Raw genomic sequence first — 25635 nt, 5'->3', positions numbered from 1 at the left:
TATGCCCCATATACAAATCTATATTTAAAGCTTTTGGCATCCTTTACTAAAATGTCGAGGTTCCTCTAAGTCTTTCTTAAAATGTACCATTGGATGAGATACCAGATGTCATTGGAGATGTACCAAACTATGCACAAATGCCTCTGCCACTTGGGATATATCAAGTACTTGAGTAGCAGGTGTACTTTAAAACTAGCAATTAAGTTTTCCTTAATTAAAAGCTTGTAGCTTCAGCGTTCAAAACTTTTACTGCGTTACTACAGAATAGTACATGGTGATTCTTTTGAGACTCTAATTTGGAGACTACGATTCTAGCTTTGAAAATCCTTACATGTGTGAGTGATGCCATTGGAAGTATTCATATGAGTGTTTTCAGGATTGGACCTTATGTCTTGGATTTATAGCGAGATAATACTGTCAAAATACTGTGTAGTCTTAGTCCTAGAAATTCTTCTTGATAAATTACCGCAACTGTTCCCATCTACCCCAGAACAAGGAGTTTGACGTTTGCTGTAATGTCATTTTCCTCCTAATTTCATTTTTAAATGTGCTGATACAGTGTCCTGTCAGGTAGTCATCAGCATAGTATAGTGTCTGAAGAAGTACAGAAAGTGTTCCCAAAACACTTACTGGGGGCAGAAGGAGAATGAATGTACTAAAAATCTCATTTATAATTCAGAACCATTGGTATCATATAAATGGGTTAAGGGGGTGAACCCATGGTAGCAGTGAGAAGGGGAAAAAATGCTTTACTGTACTGTGGACCAACTCTTTAGTTTATCCTACCAGCCAAACCTAAGTAAACTAACTGGAATATGATGTTTATTAAAAATGAATTGATGGTGACAGGCATAATGCAGATTGTGTAGCAGTGTACATCTAGATAGCCATCCAGTAACGAACTTTTGTTTTGATTTATGCTTTGTTTTGGAGGATAAGCCAAGGAGGAAAATCAGGGAGAGTTAGTGGAAAGAATAATTCACTAATCCTTCTAATGCCATTGCTGTTTGGTTTCATCCTCTAAAGTGTAAATTAGAGAGACAGATGTATAATCTGGGAAGATTTCCAGGGTGTATGTTTGGGGCTTGTTGTTGTTGTTTTTTAAAATAAGATAACTCAGCACTGGCTGCACTAACTAGGATTCTTTTGTTTGTCACAATGCCATTTGCAGCAGTGAAGATGAGGTATAAGTGCAGACTGGATGATAAAAGCAGCTCAGGTAGAGAGTAACACTGTTTTTTCAAAGCTCAGCTTCAGCCAAATTCTTATATTCCACACTAGTAAAATGAATGTTCAGTACCTTTTTGAGAGTCCCTCCCCACCTCATATACAGTGGTGGATTAGCCACTGGGCCAATGTGGCTTGTGCCCCTGGCTAATTGGGGGCCCCTGGAAAAATGGATGCCTCCATGCCCCAATCTGCTCTGCCAGCCCACCCGGTGCTCCTGTTGGAGAATGGGGTCAGGGCGTATGGGGTTGCTACACTCCGCCAGCCCTTTCAGCGCTCCTGCCGGGGACTGGGTTTAGGATGTTCCTGTACCCTGACCCTTCTCCCCGGCAGGAGCACCAGTAGGGAGAAGTTGGGAAAGCCCCCAAACCCTGACCCTGCTCCCTGGGAGGAGCATGGGCAGGTTGGGGGGGACTGCAGGCAGAAAGGGTGGAGGGGGCCCCCATTTGTCCTGGCCCAGGGCCCCACAAAACCGTAATCTGCCTCTGCCTGTATAAATATTCTTGCACTGCTCTGCATGAGCCCTTATAAATATCCTTGCACTGTTCCAGAGTGAGGGAATAGAGTCTAAAGGTGAAAGCTGCAGACTGGAAGTTAACTCCTCCAATATTTTATTCCTAGCACTGCCATCATTTCCTCTATGCTTCAATTTACCCATATGTAAGATCTACTATAATAGTATTCAGCTCCACGGGCAGTTGTTTTGAGGTTTGTGATACAGCATGGCCAGAAGGCAGCAGGAGAGTGATATAGGAGAGAGATGTAAGTACCAGGATGAGGAGAAGGAAGAAGGATTTCTATAGATTAATTAAAAGCACCTGAAGCCAATTAGAGCACCTGAAGCCAGTCACCTGATTAAAAACCCCCTGCTTCAATCAGCCAGGGAAAGGAGTTGGAGCAGAGTGCAGGAGTTGAAGTAGAGGAGAGTTTGGAGAAGTGCCATGGCTGGCTAGAAGAGCAAGACCCTAGGTAAAGAGACACCCAGCTTGTGCAGAGAGAGAGGGCAGGAAGCTCCCAAACTGAAAAGCAGGAGAGGGAAGTAGCCCAGGGGAAGGAAGAACTAGTTCAAGTGGTTTGCCACTATCCCTAGGGCCCCTGGGCTGGGACCTGGAGTAGAGGGCGGGCCAGGGTCCCTCCCTCTCCACTACTCTTCTTTCGGTTACTAGTGGGACAGTAGATACCCTAGTTCAGGGGCAGAAAACTGCACCCTGAACCCCCCCCCCAGGAAGAGGAAGCGCAGGACCCATCATAATTGTGCCAGCAATTTGCCACAGGATATATATATATATATATTATTTGTAAAGTATTTTGCGATCATCAGATGAAGGGCAAAGTATGATTATTTATTATTATTTTCCAACTGCAGTTTACTTAATTCTGTCCTATTTTGGTATGATTGACTATGATTATAACCTATGATCCATTCAACTGCTTTCTGGAATTGCACAGTTTTTTAAAAAAAGAAAAGGAGGACTTGTGGCACCTTAGAGACTAACCAATTTATTTGAGCATAAGCTTTCGTGAGCTACAGTTCACTTCATCGGATGCATTCAGTGGAAAATACAGTGAGGAGATTTATATACACACAGAACATGAAAAAATGGGTGTTATACACGCTGTAAGGAGAGTGATCACTTAAGATGAGCTATTACCAGCAGGAGAGCGGGGAGGTGGGGGGGAAGAAAACCTTTTGTAGTGATAATCAAGGTGGACCATTTCCAGCAGTTGACAAGAATGTCTGAGGAATGGCGGGGGGGGGGGGGGGGAGGGGAGGAAGGGAATAAACATGGGGAAATAGTTTTACTTTGTGTAATGACTCATCCACTCCCAGTCTCTATTCAAGCCTGAGTTAATTGTATCCAGTTTGCAAATTAATTCCAATTCAGCAGTTTCTCCTTGGAGTCTGTTTTTGAAGTCTTTTTGTTGTAATATTGCGACTTTTAGGTCAGAGATCGAGTGACCAGAGAGATTGAAGTGTTCTCCAACTGATTTATGAATGTTATAATTCTTGACATCTGATTTGTGTCCATTTATTCTTTTACGTAGAGACTGTCCAGTTTGACCAATATACATGGCAGAGGGGCATTGCTGGCACATGATGGCTTGAAGTGGTTTCCATTAGGGTTTGCAGTTTGGTTCAATGGCTCTCAGCACCCCCACTGTAAAAATTATTCCAGCACCCCTGTCACCAAATGCCACTCAGTATATTTTCAGTATCCTCTTTATAATGAAGGAAGCTGCTTTAAGCAGTCTACCTTTTATTGGACATACTAGCTTAACACTACTGTTGTGGGGGTCACACCAGCTACTAAGCTCTTGTTTCAACTCTTATAGTCGGCTGACATCAGAGAGGTTTTTTTTTTTTTTGTTGCGTGGTGGGGAGGAACCCCAACACACCATATTAAACTAACATGTTCATGCTACCCAAAACTCCTTGCTTCACAGGTTCTGCTGGGGAGGTCTGACAAACTGGAAAATTGCCCAGTGTGGTGTGTTAGATAGTTAATCATTTTACTTACTATTGGCCCACAAATCAGCTTTCTTCACCTCAGTATAGTAGTTGCATTGCAGACTTTTCCAAGCCACCCATAATTGAGTATCTGGGCACACATTTTATATTTTAGATCAGTTTGCTCCCAAATTTTCCCCAAAATAGAAAAAATTTACACCACAACTTCCACCACTACCTCACATCTTAGCAGCTGTATTGAATCTTCTGGGAGAATCAAAGATGGGACATACAGTACCTGCCAACAGACTATCAAAAGCAAGTTTTAGAATTCTACAGCATTTAAACAGGCTGAAAAGGGAAAGTGGCTGTATTCAGAAGCTTCCAGCAATAAACACTGGTGGCAGGCCACTAAAAACATCCTGCACTTATTTCCCGCAAGCTGCATACTGAGGACATTCATCCTAGTACAGTTACCTTAACACTGACCCATGGATTATTTTTATTATTTTTTATTTTTAATGTGTTGGAGGATTTTGTAGATTTCAAAGTCTAAATATATATACATAATATAATTACCATGTGATAGAATATTTTAGTAAAGCACTTATAATTATTTCTTGACAATAATGCTTTGTAGGTAGATTAATAGGAAAATATTATTTATTTTTGGTAAAATTTGTGTGTATGTATTTATTGTGGGAGACCAAGTTAGGGGGACTGTGATGATATATGCATTTTTTATACTTGGATAAGAGTAATAGGTTTGCTAATTGAGTGAACAATGTAAGATTGTTTATGTCCTTAATTTACTTTACTTGCTTTCATGTTACTGTAACTGATGAGATAGGTAATAACACTGTTGTCACTATGCAGCCATAACTGGTTTTTGAAACTGTCATAAATATAAAGGGAAGGGTAAACCCCTTTGAAATCCCTCCTGGCCAGGGGAAAGCTCCTCTCACCTGTAAAGGGTTAAGAAGCTAAAGGTAACCTCGCTGGCACCTGACCAAAATGACCAATGAGGAGACAAGATACTTTCAAAAGCTGGGAGGAGGGAGAGAAACAAAGGGTCTGTGTCTGTCTATATGCTGGTCTTTACCGGGGATAGACCAGGAATGGAGTCTTAGAACTTTTAGTAAGTAATCTAGTTAGGTATGTGTTAGATTATGATTTCTTTAAATGGCTGAGAAAAGAATTGTGCTGAATAGAATAACTATTTCTGTCTGTATATCTTTTTTGTAACTTAAGGTTTTGCCTAGAGGGGTTCTCTATGTTTTTGAATCTAATTACCCTGTAAGATATCTACCATCCTGATTTTACAGGGGGGATTTCTTTATTTCTATTTACTTCTATTTTTTATTAAAAGTCTTCTTGTAAAAAACTGAATGCTTTTTCATTGTTCTCAGATCCAAGGGTTTGGGTCTGTGGTCACCTATGCAAATTGGTGAGGCTTTTTATCCAACATTTCCCAGGAAAGGGGGGTGCAAGTGTTGGGAGGATTGTTCATTGTTCTTAAGATCCAAGGGTCTGGGTCTGTAGTCACCTAGGCAAATTGGTGAGGCTTTTTACCAAACCTTGTCCAGGAAGTGGGGTGCAGGGTTTGGGGAAGTATTTTGGGGGGAAAGACGCGTCCAAACAGCTCTTCCCCAGTAACCAGTATTAGTTTGGTGGTGGTAGCGGCCAGTCCAAGGACAACGGGTGGAATATTTTGTACCTTGGGGAAGTTTTGACCTAAGCTGGTAAAGATAAGCTTAGGAGGTTTTTTCATGCAGGTCCCCACATCTGTACCCTAGAGTTCAGAGTGGGGGAGGAACCTTGACAGAAACAAAATTGTTGGTGTTTGAAATTTCACAGGTTTTTTTTTTTTGTTTTTTGCATGTGTACATCTTTTTCTTGTTTTCCTTCTCTCTTATCCCATTGAGTGCTGACAAATGAAGAAGCAGTTATTTTTAAAATTTTATGATATAGACAGTGAATCTGGTCCTTAAATTAAAGGTGTGAGCAGTACTAGCCAAACTAAGGCCCACATCCTGTAAATAGGTGTGCTAATTGAAGGTCATTCATGCTCCAAGGGAAACTTGCAGTAGCCTCAGGCTATGTACACGCGATAGCTTATGCCGCTCAGGGCTGTGAATAAGACACCCCCTGCGTGACAAGTTACACTGACCTAAGTGCTGGTGTAGACAGCAGCAGAGCTTCTCTTGCTGACATAGCTATCACCGCACGTGGGGGCTGAAGTAATGAAGTCAAAGGGAGAGCTCTCTCCCATCAGCTTAGACCATCTGCACGAGCAGAGCTACAGAGACACAGCTGCATTGGGGCAGCTGCGCTGCTGTAAGTTCTGTAGTGTAGCCCTAGCCTAAGACTAGGGCTCCCAAGGAAACTCTGCATAGATGGAGTCTATATTAGGACATCTGTTTGTAGCGTTGGGGCTAATAATGCACCTACTGAGTCCTGTGTCATTCCAAGCACACCTGAGAAGATCTGTATTTTGTCAAGCATACATCTTCAGCACAGCCCTGTGTTCGCTTCCAGTGCTGATAAAACCAAGTTAAGCCTCAGACCAAGAGAAGAATGTAGTTTTCTTGGTTCTACAGCTAGCGTCTAACCCAAAATGCCTCGTAGCTAAGTTACTGAAACGCTGTTTCTTAGTTACCACATCAGAAAAATGTAGCTAGTAATTCTTGGCAGTTAAACACTGTATTTTAATCTCAAGGCACCTTACATAGGGAGTGTGACGGGGTTTATGTACCCCACATTGGAATTGAAGGGTTTAAGAAGCAACTCTGGGCCCAGGTGACCCTCCAGCCACACCTGCGGAGCATGCTCCTGATGGAGGTGGAACTTAAAAGGGAGCCAGATAGATCAGAAGTGGTCTGACAGGTTCGGGAAAGAGTCCTACCCTGAGAGCTCCTGAAGAAAGGTGCTGCAGAAGCCTTCTCCCAAACAGAGAGCCTGCCAAAATAACAGAAGGGTCAATTATTCTCATTTCTTTTACAAGACCCTGTTTTCAGTTGCTTAAAACTTTTCCAGATTTTAACTGTTCAGGCTGGAATTTTCTATGCTGGGTGTCAGCCTAAAGATGACAGTTTTTGGAAAAATTCAGGCAAATTAATGAAGCCATTTTAAAGACCAAGGGTTGGGGGAAATGTTTTTTTTTTTTTGTCCACTTTAAAAAATTCTTGAGGTCTTTTCTTTCAAATGCTATAGTGCCCTTTGCTTCAGAGAAGTAATTTACATTTTGCAGAGACTGGACTTTGCATCATGGTATGTGCCTTTTGCCATCCGCTTATAAGTCTGACGAAATTTAGATGTTATAAGCATTTGAAAAAAATGGCTGTTTACCCATGTTCCATAGCTTAAACCTTCAAAATTAACAAAAATCTCCAAAGATTCCATCCTCCTGGAGGATGGTCGAGTCTTTTACAGCTCCAATGTGTGACAGCACCGCACATAAACATTCCCCCAGAGCATGCTTTCTCCAGCCCAGGGCCACAACTAGCTTTTCCTTGTACAGCCTGTTTCTGGATGCTCTGGGTCAGGTCCTGGAACTGAGAGAAGTGAGCCTGTCTCTCAGGTGCTTTCTGTTACCCCCTTCTTGCACCCAGGCAGCATGCAGGAGGAAGCCATCTGAGTCAAAATGAAGAGGGGACAAGAGGTGGGCTTGTGGCATTGCAAGGGAGGGCTGGGGGAGTAACATAAGGACAGCGATACTGGGTTAGCCCAATGACCCATGTAGCCCAGTATCCTGTCTTCCGACAGTGGCCAGTGCCAGATGCTTCAGAGGGAAGGAAAAGAGCAGGGCAACTATTGAGTGATCCATCCCCTGTTATCCCCTTCCAGTTTCTGGTAATTATAGGCTTAGGAACATCCAGAGCATGGGCATGCATCTCTGACCACCTTGGCCATCGGCCATCAAAGGACCTATCCTTCATGGACTTATTTAATTCTCTTTTTAACCCTGTTATAGTTTTGGCATTCACAATTCTATAATGATAAGCACCATAGAAAAGCCTAAGAGGAAGTTAATAATTCTGTCTTCAGAGCAGGATTTGAATAGTTATGGTAAATAAGGCCTGGGGCCACACATTAAGGAATGAGAAGAAAACAAAATATTGAATAGCTGCTCAATAAGTGAACACTGTCCCTTATGTACACTGACTGAGGCAGGGTCCTATGGAAAAAATAGTTTGAGACCGTGTAATTAAAGACTGTATCAAAATCCATACACAAGGGGATCAAATTATGATTACATAGGCAGACATATTCTTGCATTTCCTAACTCTTGAGTGCTTGACTTTGCAACTTTAATAATCTTCTTTTAACATATTTTGTATCTAATATGTAGTAACAAGGACATGTAGTGAACTGACAGCCAATCAGAATTTGGGGCACTGATGTAATATGCTCTCTCTAATCTACCCTTTTCAGAAGAGGTGAGCAGAAGCTTCTAAGTGGCCTTGAAGGGTACAGCATATAGCCATCAAGGTGACAAAGGGATGGATAACCACGGTGGGGTCTGCCTCTCAAAGGAAATTATGCAGTTTCTTGGCTAGCTGAAAATGAAATAGACTTTGGCTGGCTGCTACTGCTGTCTTTAAATTAAGAAGCAGCCGTTTGAGATTGCACCCTGAGATTGCAAGCCACTTGGAGAATAGCGAGGCAGATGCTCTTACCCAAGGGAGCAGCCATAACCTTTGCCAGTTCCTCAAATGCTAACTCCTGCCAACAAGCATCCTGTCTATCTTAACTGCGTTGAGCCTAAGCCAGCTGGCTTTCGTCCTGGTCTGTGTGCTTGGCAAAGTGGAGAAGAAAAGGAAAATAGTTCTGACTGGGTTTGATGACGGAACAGAATATTGGCATATAGATTAAACAGTGCAGCCACAAAGTATCACCCAGTGACTTCACACATGCTGAATAACCCTGGGTCAGGGCTGAAATACATGGGATTTCACAGCTGAGAGCTTCCGGAGGAGGAAAAAAGCAAATGGCTTAAACAACCCTTTTGGATCTCTCAGGAAGGAATGAGGGGAGCCACTTTTAAATGATTCCATCCTGCCCATAGCCAAGTCCTGCAAACAAGCCAGCAGTAGCTTCTGATCATGATGTTGAACTTTGTTATTAGAGCTAGTAGTATCAATGTGCATATCTGGATTCCTTCCTGGATTACAAGACCACATAACCACATCATAAACAGTTTGTGTTTTACTGATGACTGACTTTGCATTAAGCATTGTGAGCTGAAGTTTGGGGCCTGTGTCTGCTGTTATTGAGAGAGGTAGGGTTAACAGATAACAAGTGTGAAAAATTGGGATGGGGGTGGGGTAGTAGGTGCCTATATAAGACAAAGCGCTGAATATTTAGACTGTCCCTATAAAATTGGGACATCTGGTCACCCTAGATCTCAGGTGCCAGTAAAGGAACGGATGCTGAGAACCTGTCACATTGGCCATATCCAGGAGCCCTTCTCTTGCCTTAGCTCCACATTCTGGTCCCAACAAACAGCAATTAAGTGACTTGCCAAATTCGCTTTAGACATCCTTAGCAGAGTCGGTATTTGAACCTAGATATCTTGAGTCCCAGTCCAATGCCTTAAGCACAAGACTATCATCTATCCTGTTTTATATTGGGACATTGATGTTTGAATTGGTGTTTCCCTCGAAGGGATTATTTTTACTCGTGCCCTACAACACGTGCAGCACAGTGGAGAGGCTAGTCACAAACCCAATCCTTGCAGGGAGGTGTGAATGAGAGGCAGGAGTCATAGACTGTAAAAAAGTTGTCACATGGGCTCTTCCTTCAGATCACAATTCCTCCAGAAGCACCCACTGGAGTGGTGCCCCTATGTACTCTTATTGCAATAGGGATTGGTCTTAGAGGCATAAGGTAACCTGTCCCTAAATGTGACTGGGAAGTGTACCCACAAAATTAAGTTTTTGACTATAAATAATATTCCTGCGTATATTTATGGGTAGTCTCACATTTGAAAACAAATGTTGGGTGTGTGTTTTTTTTCTAACTTTGTTTTCACACCTCCAGAAAAAATTCAGATTTCTCAGCTCTATTTGATACAACTGCAATGGAGACCAGTAAATGTCACAATGTAGTTTCTGATGTGTGTCCATAATAACAACATAGTTATGATGCAGGTTTTGCATTATTCAGGACCAGGAGTGATATGTTCTGGAAGCTAATTTCACACTGCTCATTACCAGCTAGGAGATTTGTTGTTGGCTGGAATTAAAAGGAGATTTAGGGCCTTCATATGTAATACACTTTGGTCCTTTGTGATTTTGCTTTGTCTCTACAGAAGTTTTTAGTTTTTATATCAGTTTATTTTAATAAAGAAGGTGGCAAAGAAAAGGAAAATAGATTGTTAGTGGTTTTCACAATATTTCAGTGCCACTGGATACAGCCCCAGACTAGGTGGGAGCATACTCCTCTGACTTAACTTTGAATTACCTTTCTCCTTCCCCCCTTTTCATTCCCCAGAATCATTAGAAATAAGATTCATACAAGTAACTGTCATCAACTCTCTCTCTCTCTCTCTCCCTCTCTCTCTCATGGATCCCTTTTTTGTTAGATTTCAGATAAAATAGATGATCATTAGTCTAACTGGTAGCCTATGTCTTTGTGGAAGATAGGTCTTTATTGAAAGAGACAGAAAAGATTTCAAATACGTATCTGAATCAGTGATATGGAACCATAGAAATGTAGAGCTGGAGGGCAACTTGAGAAATCAAGTCTAGCTCCCTGTGGTGTGGCAGGATCAATTAAACCTAGACCACTCCTGACAGGTGTTTGTCCAACTTGCTTTTAAAAGCTTCCAAGGATGGGGATTACACAATCTTCCTTGAAAGCCTATTCCAAAGCTTAACTACCGTTATAGTTTGTGGTATAGTATTACCCCCAGATCCTTTCCGGCAGTACTACCAACTAGCCAGTTATTCCCCATTTTGTAGTTGTGGATTTGATTTTTCCTTCCTAAATAAAGTACTTTGCACATGGCTTTATTGAATTTCATCTAGTTGAATTCAGACCATTTCTCCAATTTAAAGTCACTTTGAATTTTAAAACTCTCCTCCAAAATACTGGCAACCCCTTACGGGTTGGTGTCATCTGCTAGTTTTATAAGCGTACTCTCTACTCCATTATACAAGTCATTAATGAAAATATTGACTAGTATCAGGCCCAGGACGAACCGCTGTAGGACTCCAGTAGATAGGGCCTCCCAAATTGACAGTGAACCATTGAGAGCTACTCTTTGAGTATGGTCTGTCAACTAGTTGTGCACCTACCTTATAGTAAATTAATCTAGACCCCATTTCCCTAGTTTGCTTATGAGAATGTCATGTGGAACAGTGTCAAAAGTCACAGTGCAATCAAAGGATATCCTGTCTTCTGCTTCCCCCCATTCACTAAGTCAAATATCCTATCAAAAGGAGGAAATAAAGTGAGTTTGGCATGATTTGTTCTTGAAAGATCCATGCTGACTATTTCTTATAACTGTATTATCCTCCGGGGTTTAAAAATTGATCGTTTGATAATTTGCTCGAGTATCTTTCCAGGTATTGAAGTTAGAGTGATTGGTCTATAATTCCCTCAGTTCTCTTTGTTCCCCTTGTTAAAGATATGTACTATGCCCTTCTCCAGTCTTATGGGACCTCTCCGATCCCATTCTCAAAGATCATTCCTAATGTCGTCGAGATTGCTTCAGCAAGTACTTTAAGAACCCTAGGATGAATTTCACCAAATCCTGCTGACTTGAATACAGCTAACTTATCTAAATATTCTTTAACCTGTTCTTTCCCTATTTTGGCTTGCATTCCTTCTCCATGTTGTCTATATAATTGTGTTGAGTATCTGGTTATCATTAACCTTTGTAGTGAAGACTGAAGCAAAATAGGCATTAAGCACCTCAGCTTTCTGATGTCATCATCTATTAGCCCTCTTTCCTCACTAAGTACAGGACCTATACTTTCCTTCATCTTTCTCTTGCTTCTAGCATATTTAAAGGACCTCTTCTTATTGCCTTTTATGTTCCTTGTCAGATGTAACTCATTTTGTACCTTAGCCTTTCTGATTTTGTCTCTACATATTTGTGCTGTTCTTTTGTACTCCTTATAAATTTGACCATATTTTCACTTTTTATAGGATTCCTTTTTGATTTTCCTGATGGAGCCATGATTGGCCTCTTACAATTCTTCCTATCTTTCCTTTGCATTTGAACAGTTTGCACTTGTGCCTTTAATATTGTTTCCTTGAGGATCTGCCAGTTCTCTTGAACTCCTTTATCCCTTAGATTTTCTTTCTATGGGACCCACCAGTTCTCTGAGTTTGTTAAAGTTTGCTTTTTTTGTTGCCCATTATCCTTATTCTGGTGCTCTCACTCCTTCCTTCCCGAGACTCATAAAACATGTCATTTCATGATCATTGTCACCCAAATTGCCTTTAATTGTCAGATTCACTACCAACTTCTCCCCACTGGTCAGAATCAAGTCTAAAATGTCTGTTCCCCTGGTTACTTCCTCCACTTTTTGAAACAAAAAGTTGTCTCTGATACATTCCAAGAACTTATTGTAGATTTTATGTTTTGACATACTTTTGCAACAGATGTCTGGGTATTTAAAGTTTCCCATTACTACTAAGTCCTGTGCTTTGGATATTTCTGGTATTTGTTTGAGAAATGCCTCATCCACCTCCTCTTCATGATTTGGTGGTCTATAGTTGACACTGCCCCCCCACACACACACACCGTGATATCACTACCCCTATTTTTTAATCCTTTTCTCTTTTCCCAGATATAAAGTAGGGTTTTGTTAGAACTGTAGTTTGTGATCTAGTGCATGGGCATATTTCCAAAGAGTTAAAGGCCTTGAACAGTCTGCCAAATGTTTGGGTCCTAAGTCAGATCTTTTCAAGTTTTCCTTTATTTTTCTTGTGTTCTGTCCCCAAGCAGTTTTTAGTTGTAGTCCTTAGATAGCCTCATGATGGATTTGGATCCATTCAGTAATAACTTATTGGAGAGCTTACTGTATGAATTTATTGGTTAAGTTTAATAGGGGGCTTTTGGGCAGGAAAAACAGCAGAAAGGGAAGAATGGATCAAGACAAGCCATTTTTCAGCAAACAGTTGAGAGCTGTTAGACAATGTCAGGAAGGAAAACGCCTGAGATCACAGAAGGTCAAAAGCACTATGGGAGGTTTAAAAAGGATCACTTTCTAACAGGGTAGCTGTTAAGGGAAACCAGACTGGAGGACGTCTGAAAAGTTAGGCCTGCTAGGTTACTATTAGGGGATGGGGAGGCTTTAGGTTAAGATAGACATACATGTGCACTGTTGGTTGTTATAAAATCTATTTTTCTGCGGTGCTCTGGGTCCTTCTGTTAAAATAAACAATAATTTGGTTTTAAGCAGAGTGTGTGATTGCTGTGTACTACATATTCCCAAAGGAAAGGACCACAGGTGTCCAAACGATGGGTCCTAGCCAGAGAGAGAAACCATTCATATTTACACCCCCAGGATGGGCAAAGACACGAGGCCTGATGCCTGGGCTAGATGTACTCAGAGACAAGAGGGGACAGAGGTGCATCTAGCCCTATAACTTTGGCACACCTATCCTACTGCTAATGTAGTAAAATTTCTGTTTTCCCAAGAGCACTTCTTATTGATACTGTAACATGTATCCAACTTAATGAAATGTCAGAAAAAATGTCAATTCATATATAAATGTGAGCACAGAATAAGGGAATGTGGCAATTTGATATGACGGGAACCAACGATGAATGATTTTAAAATTATTAATCCTATTAGGCTCACAAAGGAGACAGTGTCATGCCACTCCTACTGTGTCCTGTGGTTTGCTCTCCATTCAGGACAATTAGGGAAAAAGGAACAAATTCATCCAAGTATGAACTGGTGTGCTCCCATTGCAGTCATTGGGAAGTGTAACCACTTACTTAGGCTGAATTTGGCCTGTACAACATAAAACATTAATGAATCAAGTATGTAATTCAGATGGTGCATACATTTTTGCAAAACTTGGAAAACTATTGAAAACTTGCATTTGTCAAAAGAAGAAAATTGCTTGTACATTCACCTCACTTTTTAAAGCCAAATATAAAGCAGTTTTTACAATGTTAGACTGTCACAGCTTCTTGACAGTCTTGTTTGTGTGTTTTTCTTAATAGACTTCTTTATTGCAGTATTGCCCCTTCTTATAGCCATTGGAGTTCATTTTGGACTGAGTGATAAAGTGAATAGCTACTGAGATGAGAATTTTTCAAGTATTATGGAAGGCATTGATAAAGCTAATAGAACACCTTTTAGAGAGACGCGCTCTATCCTTTATCTACCAACTGTTCCCAATCTGGCACGCTGCATGACAACACTGAGTGTATATTGCGCTTTGATTTTTGTGAAAAATTCAATAAAAAGTTAATTACAATGAAACTAAGAATAAATGGGGAATTTGAGCTGAACTATTTCACACAAAGGGTAACAAACATACAAAATAAGCTACCACATTAGGCAATTAAATTGTAAATGTGTTTGTGACACTTACAGTGGATTGATTTCTGAAGGTGAGGATTGAAGGAGATGGCGAATGAGGAACGTGGGATTAAGATGAACAGAAAAGGGCAGAGGTATGGGATCCTAAGGCCTTTTCCTCACATTAAAATTACTTAAATTCTTTAGAGGGGAAACAAACAAAAAAAGAAGAAAATAAACTTTTAATCAGAAAACACAACTCTTTGTGCTAAATCCTGTACTTTAAATTTGTACTGTAGCCTGGAGTATTTGAACGTCTTGCAGCATTTGGCAAAAAATGAGCTGCTGGTGCACAAGTCTCTCTCTTCCTGCTTCCCAACATTTACAATGTAAGCTAAAAATTAATCAGGTTTTGTCACTAATCAGGTTTCTATTCTGTTTTGCTCTGGTTCTCATTCCCTTCTACATAAGTTGTTATAGATTGCCCATCACCAAGCTATCTGAGAGTGTAGTGCATTAGATGATGTGACTGCACGGCTGTCACACATTGTTTGTTCTCTTGTCCTTTTCCTGGGGGGAGATGTATGTACAGTAGAGTTTCATTTTTTTTTTAAATATAAACTTACCTGTTGCTATGTGATTATGTTAGAGAAGGCAAGGTCAAAGAAATGAGTCTTGCACTTGGAGCGGAAGGTGATGAGGTTTTTGATGGCCCTTACTTCCTGTGGGATTTCATTCCTCATTCTCGGACTGTCCCTAGATGAGATTTATTGTTAGGCTATGCCTATGCTACGGGTGCTACAGTATCGCTTTCTACAGCAGTGAAAGGGATTTTTCCATCATTGTAGTTAATCCACCTCTCCATCAATATAGCAGTGTTTAGGTCAGCTGAATTGCTTCACTCAGATATGTGAATTTTTCACACCTCCAAGTGATGTATCTAGGTGAACCTAAATTTTAAGTATAATCCTGGCCTTAATGTAGAGGGTGCCATGGGAGTGCAATTGTTGACCAGTCTCTGTCACAGAGCTTTAGATGGTCTTTTAGATGTCCTGGATCCACTTTGATTATAAGTTTCAGAGTGACAGCCGTGTTAGTCTGTATTCGCAAAAAGAAAAGGAGTACTTGTGGCACCTCAGAGACTAACCAATTTATTTGAGCATAAGTTTTCATGAGCTACAGCTCACTTCATTGGATGAAGTGAGCTGTAGCTCACGAAAGCTTATGCTCAAAGCTTATGCTCAAATAAATTGGTTAGTCTCTAAGGTGCCACAAGTACTCCTTTTCTTTTTGATGATAAGGACAAAGATCTTGAACTTGGCTTGAAATTCTAAGGGAAGCCAGTGTAGGGAGCAGAGAACAGATTTGATGTGCTCACACTAGCCTGTGTTTTTGAGGAGATGCACTGCAGCACTGTACACTAGTTGGAGTTTCCTGAGTGATTAAGGCTTCATGTCCAGTATATTGTATTATTGTATTCCAGCCAAGAGGTGACGAAGACATAAATAACTGAGGCCAGGTCTTCGTCCACCACAATAGCATGGAGTCATCTAGCTAACTGAAGATAGCAGAAAGCATTTCTCGTGGATACTGCTATGTGAGGGTTCAATGTCAGTGATGAATACAAAAGAACTCGTAGGCTACAGACTAAATTGATCAGTTGTTGGGGGGGGTGGGGGTGTTCAATCAAAGGAGACTGCAACGTGGCTGCACACTCTTTTAAATACTTTCCTCTGCCCATCAGCTCTGTCTTGCTCAGATGTAGCACCGGCCAACTGTTCTTCATCATGAGCTGATTTTATCCCACAACTGAACCATCTTGATATAGTTATGCTGCCTTCATCACCATAGATTCTTCCAATCGGACTATAAAGCAATATGACTATTATCTGCTATGTATGATTCTTTCTTTCCCTTTCATCTTCCCAGGGAAAATAGTGTGAGATTTTTATTTACATATTGTATGTACACTGTGCTATATGTTCACATTAGTGTGCAAAGAAATGTGGCTGATGGCGAGGTTTGTGTTAGTTCCTAGGTTCAGTAGAAGTTCATTCCACTGCCTTGGCCTGACCTCTGCGAGAGCTGCCTCCTTCACAGATGAAATTCACCCTTGTGTTGGATTGTGCCCGAGGAGCAGAGCTGTCAGATGGCAATCTCATTCTGGAGATTTAGGTGACCTTGGCACACGCCATTGAGCACCTTGAGTTTGACATGGTGCTTTATGGGAAGCCAGTATAGAGAGTGGTTTTGTACAACACAAACTAGTAGCTATGCAGTTTTAGATCCCAATTTATTTCCTAACAAAGGTCTGTTTTGGGGATGGTAGAGATGTGGGGAGGTGGATAAATAGTTCTTCTTTTAACCTGCTATTGAGGACTTAACAGACTTAGTTCACAAATTGGCACTGTCTTGTGCCAGCAAGGCCTTCTGCACCGTAGGGGGATTCACCTTTAGGAGAAGACAGGAAGCCTCTGCCAGATGAGGATTATGAGGAGATCCACTGATTTAGCACAAGACTTGGTGGCTCTGGCTATCCCCTCACTAGTGCATCTAACTTTTGCACTATGTTAGCCTCCTGCTGGCCCCAAGCTGAAAGGTGATTGAAGCTGCCCCAGCATCCCTGGCAGACTTTTCACCATCAAGAGACCTGAACCCTCTTTATTCCAGCAGAAACTGGAGTAATTCTTCCTTAACATTTATTTGGGTAGCACATAAACCCTATGACTAGATTGGGCCCCATTGTGCTTGATGCTGTACAAATTTACAGTAAATGACAATCACTGTCCAAAGACCGTACCATCTATAAAACTGGGGTGAATTTAACCCTTTATATTTTGTCTCATGGGACCATTAGTATTACTCATTTAAAATTTATCTTCTCATTGGGCTGGAGTAGAAAAATTCAAGAGATTCATGGGATTTCCTGTTTAAAAAACCAAAAAAACCCTGCATATTTCATGCTGCTTCTTTGGGGAGGGTACATTTGCATTTAATTAGTTAAAAGTAGTATTTTGTAATATGAAATAGTGTAATGCTTCTCTAGAATACCTTGTCTCCTTTTAGATTAGATTCACAGTATAAGCTATTTCTTAGAATTTATAATTATCTAGAGGATCCAGTTGCTGTTCTGATAAAAACGGGGATTAATTCACAGCATGCAGTCTTTAAACACTGTGCTGTTTAAGATAACTAAAATGGAGCAGATGTTTATTTTGCTGTTTTCCTTTTATCACAATGTATCATCACACAGGAGAGCTGGGCTTGGGAATAACTTTATTAAGATCCCCTGATTTAGTTTCCCACTACTTGCAACAAGACTATGGCACACTATGAGAATGTATCACTTCAGCTTTGGAAGGGTCATCTGGTTTATGCTTCCTGGTCAAATATGTTGCATAACCAACTCCTCACTGTGGAACAGTTATGCTGTTGCTACTATACCAATTATATATTCTAGTGTTTATAATATTGGTGTATTTAAAAAGTAGGAGAGCTAATGCATTTGTTCACTTTGTTGGCTGCTCCACCCAGAAAAATATATATGAAAAGGGTTAGTTCAACTATCAAGTCTCAGACCTAAAATAACCAAACCATCTGTATCTTCAACTATCAAATTCATGGAAATACATATAATCTTCACTTGACAAGATAAGGGAATTTACTGTCAGTGGAGCTTTATGTAAAGAGATCAAGGCCTTCTGTCATAAGAGTGCCTCTTCTAATAAATCTCCTTCAGGATGGCTAAAGATGCTTCTGATGCAGCAATAAGATTTCATCCAGTCTCATCCCTGGATAAAATAACTCGCTAGGTGTTGGCTAGAATGAATAATGACTTTTTTGTTGCCTGAACCACTTTTGCCTCCTGTTAAATAAACACCCTAGCCTGGGGTCTTGAACCTCTATATAGTCTAAAAGAGCTTAACAAAAGCATCTACCTCACTCCAAGCAAACTAAAAAAAGGGCCAGTATAGGAATTCTAAATGGACTTTCAGAGATGTCTCTCTTTGAACTGGGGTTCCTGAAAACCTACAAGTAAGTTCCAACAATGACAATTAGAGCATCTAGTTATTCTCCAGTAAGCACCTGTTCAGGGCCATGTTTATTTCCTACAGCAGCGTAGCGATAATATACACAATCAATAATAATAGCAACAAAGATCCTTTTCCTGTGGGGGTAGAGCTTTCATGAGATGGGTATCTGTTGCTCACCATAAATTATAATGCAGTCTCCATTTTTCTATCTTTACCCCTATACCAAGACTTTTGTCTACTTAGCAATCTGAAGGGCCTCCATACCAAGAGGGTCATAGGGGGAATATACATAAGGAGTTTGTTCACTTGCATTTTGTTCTTAAGTTGTTGGCGCTTTGTATTTTTAGTTCCAAAGACATTAGGGAGGAACCTAATTACATTTTTATAGGACCTTTCTCCTCTAGTCAAGGATCCCATCACCCTGACATCCACAGCAATCTCTTCAAGATCAATTTAAATGGCTTAAAGTAAATAAATGGAAAATTTTCTCCATAACAGTATAGTAAAACTAACTTCCTTTTCTGTACTTGAACATAGTTGGACATAAATAAGCACCTTCGTTATATGTACAGCATTTGAAAAATGCTATCTCTTGTATAGCAATCTTGGTTAACACTATTTCATAATAAGGAACAGTGGCCAATTTCCTGTCATTTTAGACTTTGTGGAGGGCCCCTTGTTAACAATTTTTACTATTTTTATTTTTTGCTATTCCAAGATTTCATATCTGGCTATTTTGAGCAATGCATTTGCCTTGCTAAATATATTCTGCCTTCACCCCTTAAAAAACCCAAATTTGTAACAGGTTCAGCCTTTATTCTTCTTCTGCAGTTGTTAGAGTGGTTATTAACTCTGTTCATGTTGCTTTTCAATTAAAAAGAATAAAAATTCAGAGATTTTATAATTTCAGTATGAAAGGTACTCATGTCACTATCAGTCTTTCTGAGACTGAAATGACTAAAATGATAAATAAATTGCCTATATTTGGGGGGATTTTTATGGGGCAGATACAGCACTTGCTTCTGCAGAAGTGAAACTAGAATGGTTCCATTCCATAAGGGGATGTTTCATAATACTTGTGTGGCATGAAGCCGAGTGTATGTGGGGACACTCCACCACCATCCACAAATCACATCTCTAGCACAAGAAGCTCCTGAGTACAGGTAGAGGATTTGTTGCTACACAGATCTTTTTGGGGTCACTTGAGAGCCTTCAGAATAATTAGGTGCCAATTAAGAACATAAAACAGCCATACTGGGTAAAACCAATGGTCCATCTAGCCCTGTATCCTGTCTTCTGACAGTGGTCAAAGGTTCTTCAGAGGGAATGAACAGAAGAGTCAACCATCGAGCAATCCAATCCCATCACCCATCCCAGCAAAGCCAATTCAGCAAAGCATAATATAGGTGCTTTATTTTTAAACACAATAATTAGTGTCACTGGTTAGAAATGATGCATATGCTGAAGGGTTCTGCTGCATTGTTGCCTAATAAAGGAGTAGCCTCTGCAAGCATTTAGCCCTGTAACTTGAACCAGGCATTGGACTGGACTTTAGCCTATATCCTCCAGTACCACGTACTTCAGTAGAATTACTTCTGGATTACATGGATGTTAACTGGAGGAGAATCATGTACTGTGATTCCGACAGCAGAGGACTAGTGATAATCCTTTATCTATTGATAAGACATTTAATTTCTGCTATGAATATATTTGATAAGATAAAACCATATTTTCTATGAGGGAGTTCTGCTGTAGAAGAAAACAGCCTATCAATAGCTGCATATTTTATCTGGTAGCATAGTTACTGAAAGGCCAAATGTAATGAAATATGTATCTGAGGAAAATACTTAATATTCTTCAAGCAGGTATTAAGTCAACAACCCATGATATATATTCCCCAAAGTAGAAGAAAATGCTTATGTTTCTGCTTTCAGAAAAAGGAAGGGCATATTTTAGGATTCTCTATAATAATCTTGGATCAGCCAACAGACTTTATTGCTCTCAGAATATAGGCCGAGATTAGTTTATGTCGTGATTCATCAACCATGGCATTTGCCACATATTTCACCCATTGACACAAAATTGTACCCCAGGATCTAGGCTTTCATTAAAAATATACAAATAAAATCTGAGCCCTCTTGTTTGTGATGATAACTCTGAAAACAGGACCCTGGTTTAAAAAGTTGCTATTGTGACATCTTAAACTGTATTTCTAAAAGGTGTGATTGCCCCCTTCATCTCATTAGATTGTTAGCTCTGAGTCTTAAAGATGAACAGTAACTATTTCATTTCTAATCCTTTTAGCAGAAACATCAGTTAATGTACTTATACAGTAATATGTATATAATATTTATAATTATAGCCACTGCATTTTATAATTACATGATGTAAATCTTTACAAATCATCAAAAGCAGAACAATTTTCCAGTTCCACAAAGTAACTTTTTAAGAAGTCATCACAATATTATGGCATCTTTGAAAACTATTGCCTCATATTTTGGAATCTGAAGGCCGAACTCCCCTCTGATATGTTCATGAATATTTATGTCCGTGTGAGCAGCACACATGCCAAAAGGTAGATTTTGGCTTTCACTATCGTGGTCTCACTCTAAAACCATCTTTTAATCCTCTAGTGTCTGGTGATATTGTTACACTTTCAAAAACCTGCTTTATTTGTGGGAATTAATTCCACTAGTAAGGTAGAAGAACTTTACACTTGATGATAGAATGCTTTTTAATGATGATATCTAAGGATTCAGGGATGATTGATTCTATGGCCTTTGTCACTGTAGTATTTTGAGCACTCACAAATATTAATGAATGTATCCTCACAACACCCCTGTGAGGTACGGGATATATTATCCTAATTTTACGGATGGGGAACAAAAGCATTGAGAGATTAAGATACTTGTTCAAGGTCACCTAGGAAGACTAGGAGAGCCAAGAATAGAATCATATCTCTTGAGTCCTGGTTTAAGTGCCTTAATCAAAAGACCATTCTTCCTCCTAGTGACAGACTCAAAAACTACCTCACAAAGGAGCTTGGGGAGCTCTGAGGTATGATGAGATTAGGTATGAGAGGACCATAGAGTTTGGAGGAGGAGGAAACCGACTGTTTTGTTTTATATTAGAAGCACAGAAAGGGAACATTTAGTCAGTTCATATTCAATTACAGAAGCCTGCAGAAGTTAGTGGTTTTTCTTCTTCTTTTTTTATAACTGTGCATGCTATGAGACAATTGGCCTTCTCCTGGGCAGAATCAGGCACAGTGAAAGAGCACACTAACTGTAAAACTATTCCCTGGACCTCATGTGAAAGATTTAAGGACCTTCAGAGAAACCCCACTAGGGGGAGCTTTTGCAGTAAGAGTGCTTTCTAAGGCTTACAAAACAAAACAAAATAATTGTTTGTTTTCCTATCTAATGCAATATTTTCTCTTCATGTCTTTCTGCAAAATATGCACTAACTAGTTGGAAACTGAGGGAGTATGGAAAGATGGGGAAAAACAGTTGTCAAGGTTCCTCCCCCACTCTGAACTCTAGGGTACAGATGTGGGGACCTGCATGAAAAACCTCCTAAGCTTATCTTTACCAGCTTAGGTCAAAACTTCCCCAAGGTACAAAATATTCCACCCGTTGTCCTTGGACTGGCCGCTACCACCACCAAACTAATACTGGTTACTGGGGAAGAGCTGTTTGGATGCGTCCTTCCCCCCAAAATACTTCCCAAAACCTTGCACCCCACTTCCTGGACAAGGTTTGGTAAAAAGCCTCACCAATTTGCCTAGGTGACTACAGACCCAGATCCTTGGATCTTAAGAACAATGAACAATCCTCCCAACACTTGCACCCCCCTTTCCTGGGAAATGTTGGATAAAAAGCCTCACCAATTTGCATAGGTGACCACAGACCCAAACCCTTGGATCTGAGAACAATGAAAAAGCATTCAGTTTTTTACAAGAAGACTTTTAATAAAAAATAGAAGTAAATAGAAATAAAGAAATCCCCCCTGTAAAATCAGGATGGTAGATATCTTACAGGGTAATTAGATTCAAAAACATAGAGAACCCCTCTAGGCAAAACCTTAAGTTACAAAAAAGATATACAGACAGAAATAGTTATTCTATTCAGCACAATTCTTTTCTCAGCCATTTAAAGAAATCATAATCTAACACATACTTAGCTAGATTACTTACTAAAAGTTCTAAGACTCCATTCCTGGTCTATCCCCGGTAAAGACCAGCATATAGACAGACACAGACCCTTTGTTTCTCTCCCTCCTCCCAGCTTTTGAAAGTATCTTGTCTCCTCATTGGTCATTTTGGTCAGGTGCCAGCGAGGTTACCTTTAGCTTCTTAACCCTTTACAGGTGAGAGGAGCTTTCCCCTGGCCAGGAGGGATTTCAAAGGGGTTTACCCTTCCCTTTATATTTATGACAACAGTTGTCCTATATCTTCAGAGTATCAGGGCTGAATCACCTATATAAACAACAAGAAAAAATTCACACTCACTGTTGCAGAGCTCTCTTTCCTGCCTACATGCATCCGATGAAGTCAGCGGTAGCTCACGAAAGCTTATGCTCAAATAAATTGGTTAGTCTCTAAGGTGCCACAAGTACTTCTTTTCTTTTTGCGAATACAGATTAACATGGCTGCTACTCTGAAACCTACTTAAAAACAGACATTCCTCCTTCCTCCCTTGACTAGAGTTTCTATCTTCCCTCTGATTCCCAAGTGAAAATGTTAGAAGTAGTAAAAATTTATAGATCTAGGTTTTTTTGTTACAGGAGCCAATAACCTTTCAGCTTTATTCAGTATTCTTAAAGACTGGCTGGCATATTATGACAAATATTACGGTTATAAACAATTATGCTTACGTAGCACATTCAGGTAAGAAAGCTAAGGTAGAAAACCAAAAGCTCTGATATAACTCTCAAACAAAGTTTAATATTCTTTAAACCTGTTCTTTTTTTCCGCCATGTTACAGATTACTAGATGCTTTTTCACTACATTAGTTTATAACTCCAAGGAATGTAACACATTAGTGACCAAATGTGAACTTTAGACAAGTCATATACTTTCAAAAAGTGCAGTTTAGTTGATTCAAAATTGTTTGTGAATTTGACATGTATTCACTGATTATTTATGGCGGAAAAAAACTTGTTTAGGGGCTGGATTCAGGGAATTTAGGTACCATTCATAAAACAGCCAGAGGAGGTAACAAAGGTCTTGCTGCTGCCCTTATAACCTGTAGTTTAGGGAGTTAACCTGGACTGTCACAGACCTGAGTTCACTTCCCCCTTTTGCCTCATATGGAGCCACAATTGGAACTTTGGTCTTTCACATTGCAGGAAAATGCTCTAAGCTGTGGGCTATAGAGTATTCTAGAGTGGGTCCCTGTCTCTTCTCTTGAAGCTGTTCCACTGGATTTAATTAATTAAATAGTCTTTGGAAGCAGGGGGGTGGACTTGGAATTGCAGGAGCATCTCTTTCCGGCCTTCTTAAGGGCAGCAGATATTCATTCCTCCCTCGAATAAATTTCCTATGTTCCCTCTGATTCCCAAGTGAAAATATTAGAAGTCATAAGCATTATTATTTCCCCTCCCAGGTGGGTGACCTAACCACCAGGGTTTATAGTCATTCTCACTCTGTCTGGCCCAAAGACTATTCAAGTATTTTATACAGAGGGGAACAACTTCAACAAGAGAGACTGAGAGGCATCCACCCCAGACTACACTGTAGCCCAGTAGTTAGATCCATGGGCATGGATTTGATATTGAGGGTAGAGATACTTGAGAGAGAGAGTTGCAAATAGAGCTGGATGGAAAACAAAATTTCAATCTGCAGGAGATTCCAAGTGTTTGAACTCTTGTTTCATTACAAATCAGAACAAACCATCAAACCTCTGAATTTCCAGTAAAAGGGAACATTCCAATTTGGGAACAATGCTGCTATCACTTGTTTTCCTATCCACTGGCATTCCTCCTTCCTTCTGTGACAGAAGATGGGAGGGGGTTGGGGAAAGAAATGCTTGGACCTTATACTGGGAGGAGTGAGAGACAGGAACCCCCAGAGCTGATGACAGGTGACAGAGTGCTGGGGAGCCTGAAAGTCCTGGCTCTCAAGCTTCTTGCCAAGAGGACTGACCAAGAAGTGAGGGGTGGTGAACAGATAGCATGCTGGCAGGAAACTGGGCAGGTTACTTTTGGACACCTGCTTCATTTCCATTGAAAGATTCATCAAAATTGATACATTCCTCTGAAAAGATTTTTATTTTGATGAATCATCATTTTCTGTCAGAAAATTTCTCACCAGGTTTAGTTGCAAACTAGCTATCCCACCTACTCTGCAGAAGACGTCTTATGGGAAAGGACAACTGGATGGGAGGAAGAATTTCTAGGATGGGATAGGGTTGAGTTTGGGATAAGGAGGGAAAATACTGTCTGGTACTCTGAACAAGTGATATTTATGTTTAGGAGTATAAATATCACTGGGAGAGTAGTATGCTTGTATCTGAGTATCATCCATACCTTGGCGAAGTTGTTTCCACAACCCACACTTCATATCTGTTGATACAAGGTATCACACTCAGTCCCTTCTTGCTTTTAAACTGGTCTTACATTAAAGAAAAACAAAATCTGTACTTTTTAAGCCTAATATGGGTGAATGATTTAGGCACCAAGCCAAATGTAGCATAGGGGGCATATCCTGCTTTCTTTTCTCTTCTCTTCAAATAATTAAGACACTGAAAATGTAAAAAAAAAATCTTTGCTATTCTCAAACATGTACCTTTGACATCATAAAACTGTTTTATGAAATGTCTGTCAATGCCTCAACCTCCCTATTGTAATATCGTATTCTAAAATCTAAAATGACATCAGCACGGAGTCTCTGTAGACTTGTACTCAAATTTTTGTGACGTTGTTTTGATATATTATCTTGGGGAGTTAAGGTTTGAAAAATAAAGTATTGTGGCTGTTGAGTAACTTGCTTGTTGTTTTGTTTGTTTTTTAAATAGCAAGATGCCCGTTGTCCAGATTAGAATCCAGCTGCCTAAAAGTGTAATTTTAGGGGTAAGGGAAGTATAGCTACAATGTAACAACATAGAGAAACCACTTTCCTTTCCTGTTCTAAAATTAGCTAACTTACAAAAACAACAAAAGAATAACATTTACTCTTTATGCCCCCCCTTTTTTTTTAAGAGAGAGAGAGAAGACAAGGGGAGGAACTAGTACATGCGCTTTCTGACAGGTGTATGGGCAAATTGGGCAGCAGTCATTTCTATACAAATATCATAAATAGGCCTGCTTCTCCTCCACTTACACAATTGTAAACCAGAAGCAACTCCACTAAAATCAATGGAGTCACACTAATGCAAAACCTGTATGAGTGAGAGAAGAATTCGGTCTAGTGTTTCTTGGTAGATGCTACATA

General features: G+C 40.1%; 1 protein-coding gene across 3 annotated transcripts in view; it reads left to right on the top strand.

Annotated features, from left to right (window-relative positions):
- Positions 1 to 25635, top strand: part of DMD (dystrophin) — a gene marked incomplete at both ends in the record, with an annotated part of 1846964 nt that overhangs the window by 817955 nt on the left and 1003374 nt on the right. The gene's annotated exons all lie outside the window — the stretch shown is intronic.

This window comes from Lepidochelys olivacea, assembly GCF_965140295.1.
Source record: "Lepidochelys olivacea isolate rLepOli2 genome assembly, chromosome: 1".
NCBI lineage: Eukaryota > Metazoa > Chordata > Testudines > Cheloniidae > Lepidochelys > Lepidochelys olivacea.
This window is presented reverse-complemented; position numbering and strand designations above follow the sequence as displayed.